This window comes from Pelodiscus sinensis, chromosome 1 (assembly GCF_049634645.1).
Source record: "Pelodiscus sinensis isolate JC-2024 chromosome 1, ASM4963464v1, whole genome shotgun sequence".
NCBI lineage: Eukaryota > Metazoa > Chordata > Testudines > Trionychidae > Pelodiscus > Pelodiscus sinensis.
The window spans coordinates 136,223,154-136,227,698 of record NC_134711.1 but is presented as its reverse complement, the minus strand read 5'-3'; the positions used below and the strand labels follow the sequence as shown (position 1 = coordinate 136,227,698).

The following is a 4,545-nucleotide window of genomic DNA, read 5'->3' as shown; positions in this document are numbered from 1 at the left end:
TATTGCAGCTGATTTTTGGGCTGTCTCTCAGGGTATGTTTATGAGTGAAGTCAGCATGTGGAGAGGGCAGTAAACAGCCTAGGGAGTGTCAATGTAACACACTGCTTAGGGTATGTGATCACAGCTCCCCTTAGCGACAGGTGGCAGAGCTGATGTGTGAGTAGGAAAGACAGAATCCGTGTGACCAGAGAGCAGGTGTGTCCTGTGCGGTTGAGTTTTGTTCAGAGATAGGAGATGTGCAACAGGGACTGCTGTTGCTGGAACGTTAATGGTGCTCCTGGCATTGACAAAGGCATCTCCCTTCACGGTCTCTCTATTATTGGTGTTTGCCCATCTCTCTCCTGCTGGATAACTGACCAGTTCCCCCAAATCTGTTGGATTCAAACTCCTAGTGCAGAGCTATGGTTACCCCAGGGGAAGAGATGGCTCTGGACCAGAGGAGGTTTTTGTGTCCGTCTCCACTCTGCTCTCTCACTGTGCCCTTTGCTGCAAGTGCAATAGATGGTCTGGGACTGAGTCACGTTCTGCATCTTCAATATGAACTGTGTGTTATTGACACGCTCAGACTGATAGGAAATTTCCATCCAAGACGTATTTTCCGGGTCACCTTTGCTTCCCGATTGCACCAGGAAGTGCAGCTTGCCTTGGGCATCTTGCAGGTACCAGCTCATCCAGGGGTAGTTTGTGTCCTTCAAGGTGCAGATCACTGACTGTGACTCTCCTGGCTGCAGCATTAGATACGGGGGTGACTGCTCCACTAGCCTGCTCTCTGCACCTGGAAGATAAAGGGAGGATATCCCGTAGGATGAGAGATCTCTCCAGGGAGCCTGGCCCCACCAGGATCGCTGCTACAGGAAACCTCAGGCTCACCTGAGGGGGCAGTGGCCAGTAGCCCCATTAGCAGAGAGAGGAGCTGCAGCAGCTCCATGTCCCCTTCAGCATCTGCTCAAGAAAGTGCATGTATGTGTGCTTGCATAGCCCAGTGGAGAGGCGGGATGAGACTCACACATCCCTTTTATGTAGGAAAGAGGTGTGGCCAAAGGTAGCAGTGTTGATAAATCCACTTTGTTGGTGTGATACTGCAGACTAAGGGGAGTAGCTCTGTGTACCTGGGCAGTACAAAAACACTTGAGAAAACATGTGATACTCAGGCCCATCCCACCCGTAGAGAATGGTGACAGGTTTGTGTGTGCATGTGCACAAACACACATATGTGCATTCCTGTGTAACCCTCAAGGAGATTACTTGGATTCCCAGGGCCTTGTCTGCTGGCAGCTCAGGGAGAGGCTCTGAGTTTGCCTTGGCTCCCCCTCCCTACCAGGGCCAGAGTCTGCCTGGCAACCCGTAGGGCAGGGGTGTCCAAACTTTTTTCAAAGAGGGCCAGATTTGAAGAAGTGAACATGCGTGAGGGCCGGGTCGGAGGCGGGCGGAGAGCACAGGGCACACCGGCCTCACGGCGGCCCGGGGGCAGGGCGAACCCGCAGCCGAGCGGGGGAGCGGGGCTGCGGATATGCCCTACAGGGCAGGCTCTAGGACCGCGGAGGCCATGGGCAGCGGCGCGGCCGGAAGCGGCGCGCTGGGCACGCCAGTTCAAAAGAGCGCCGGGGAGCCAGGAGAGGGGGAGGAAGCGGGGGCCGTATTAAATCGGAACACGGGCCGCAATTGGCCCGCGGGCCGGACTTTGAACATGCTTGCCATAGGGAGTGAGATGCCCCTCCCAGGGAGTTCAGGAAGGGGAAGGAGAGGCCATTGTTGAGGGAAGTCTGGAGACAGCAGGACAAGGGGAGGACTGGTTGTGTGGGAGCTAGTAAGCCCCAGGCCTGCATGCAGGGTTCCCCCTGAGAACTAGCCTCTAGGGACCTGATGGCAGGATCCCTCCGCTGGGTTTTATGTCTCCACTGTTGATTCCCAGTTTGTGGAGTTTGCTGGGAGGCTTCCCCAACCAGGCTGAGTTGGCTCTCCAGCTCCCTGGGTGAGACCAGTGACTGCATTGTCAGCTCGGCTTGATCTGCTAGTTCAGGGCTGCTGCCTGCTGTGTGGGTCTGAATGCTGGGCTAGGAGGTTATAGTTTGAATTTTGGTGCAGTTGTGTGGCCTGCACCTTGAGCCCGGCACCCCTTCACGGTGAGAGGAAATTCTGGGACCGAATCAGCCTGATTCCTGCTTGAAGAGGATCCCTGCGAGAAGAGAGCAGCCCCTCTGCAGTGACTGAGTCATCTCTCAACCTGAGGCTCATTCATGGAGTGTGTGAGTGCACCAATTTTTAGTTAGTCAGGCAGGGAATCTGTTTGGGGATTTTATTACCTGCTGCATATTAAACCTGTGGAGGGATTTACTGCCTTCTCCCATGTGTGAGTCCTTTGGGCTGTACTGGACCTAGTCAGCTCCACTGCTAAACCACTGCAGAGAAGGATTTTGTGATCAAAAGTCATAAAGGGCCCCAACAAAGTACGCGTATCAACGGGACACTGATCTTACAGTTGCTGGGCACCGGTGACCCTAAAAATAGTGTTTTACCCTGTTCTGTTATATTTGTCTCCTGTTTAATATAATTGTGTTTATTATAGTGTAGGGCTACGTCTACACTGGCCCCTTTTCCGGAAGGGGCATGTTAATTTCACCTATCGTAGTAGGGAAATCCGCGGGGGATTGAAATATCCCCCACGGCATTTAAATAAAAATGTCCGCCGCTTTTTTCCGGCTTTTTAAAAAGCCGGAAAAGAGCGTCTACACTGGCCCCGATCCTCCGGAAAAAGCACCCTTTTCCGGAGGCTCTTATTCCTACTTCAAAGTAGGAATAAGAGCCTCCGGAAAAGGGCGCTTTTTCCGGAGGATCGGGGCCAGTGTAGACGCTCTTTTCCGGCTTTTTTAAAAGCCGGAAAAAAGCGGCGGACATTTTTATTTAAATGCCGCGGGGGATATTTCAATCCCCCGCGGATTTCCCTACTACGATAGGTGAAATTAACATGCCCCTTCCGGAAAAGGGGCCAGTGTAGACGAGCCCTAGGTGTTTGTGCTATTTTCTGGGAGTCTCCAACTATCTGGCAAATACGTGGGGATTACCCTGGGCTAGAATTTTCCTCTCAAGCTGCCCTGGTGACCCTGCCAGGAAGGAGTGAGGGGGGTGGAGGCACCGCCAAATAAATCCATCAGAAAAAATAAAGTTGAGTGGGTGGCGGGATCCAGAAGAACCCAGACCTATCCATCAAAACCTGTAAGGAGATTGGCTTTAAAGAAGGTAACCAGGTGGAGAGGGGGTGCTACACCTGCATTCTATCTTGTGCTGCTTGTTTTGTCAGGCAGCACTGCAGGAGAAAGAGAGTCTATAACCAGGAGCCTTTGTGAGCATGAAGCATATATGGTAAAAGCATGGTGGGCAGATGGGGTCATTTTATAAAAAGCTCAAGTTTGAGCTGAAAAAGCAAACCCTTGATTACCTTTATGTAACAGAGCTGGGTCATGTTGTGTGTGTGAGGATTGCTCACTTTTTTTTTAGAAAAAGGTGAATTTTTGGCATTAGTGCATGTAGGTTGGGCCAAACTTGAACATGGTTCCCTACAACAGCAGCACACTGAAGGGAACAGATAGTTTTTCCTTGGATCATAATTGCTCCATGCATGGGACCATAGCAGATCTTGGCATCAGTTGGGGTTCTTGGAGGATGATTCCTATAATTATGTAAAACTGTGTTTAAAATTTCAGAGGGGTAGCCACTGTTAGTTTTTCCAGATACATACTTAAACAACAAATAGTCTTGCAGCACCTTAGAGCAGGGCTGCTCAAATTTGGAAGCCCCGGGGCCCACAATGATACTCACAGCACATGGCAAGGGCCACAACTTAAGTGTGGTTGCATATACGTGCAAATATATATGCAAATAGCTTCTTCACACAGACAGGAATGAATACAAAGAGTAAGGCAAGACTACACAACACGCAGGTCCCATTTAAGTCACTTCTGCTGATATTAATACAATACAATATTTACCTGATTTGCACCCATATGACAGCACTTTCAAAGAGCAATGACAGTCCAGGAATTTAACTTCTAAAACTTATATCTCCAGAAGACCATGATATTGACTACTTTTTTGTTTTGGCTTCACAATAGTCCAGGAATTTAAGTATTAAACCACATATCAGCCCAAACTGCACCGTAAACCCAAATCACACCATGGGCTACTAACAAGTGGGCTGCAGGCCATGTGTTGAGTAGCCCTGCCTTAGGCTATGTCTAGACTGCAGGCTTCTTTCGAAAGAGCCTCTTTCGAAAGCATCTTTCGAAAGAGGCTCTTTCGAAAGAGCGCGTCTAGACTACAATGCGCGGATCGAAAGATCGATCCGCTATTTCGAAAAAGAGCATCCAGACTGCTGGACGCTCTTTCGAAATTCAAAGCCACCCAGAACTGCTTCTGCCAGGGCATGGGGGCAGCATTTCCTTCCGGGTGCTGCCTGCCTGTCCTTTGCAGAGACGCGTGGTGAGAGGGACACTCCTGAACACCCGTTGCTCTGCTCCTGCAGCTGCCTTTGCTGTCCCTCGAGGAATT

At 50.6% G+C, this 4,545-nt stretch overlaps 1 long non-coding RNA gene across 1 annotated transcript; it reads right to left on the bottom strand.

Moving 5' to 3' along the window:
- Nucleotides 1–480: 480 nt before the first annotated feature.
- On the bottom strand, nucleotides 481–1,043 carry LOC142819029 (uncharacterized). Its single transcript, XR_012896710.1, has 2 exons — nucleotides 871–1,043; nucleotides 481–775 (listed from the first exon to the last, which is right to left on the bottom strand). It is a non-coding gene; the product is annotated as an uncharacterized LOC142819029 (long non-coding RNA).
- Between the last annotated feature and the right edge of the window lie 3,502 nt (nucleotides 1,044–4,545).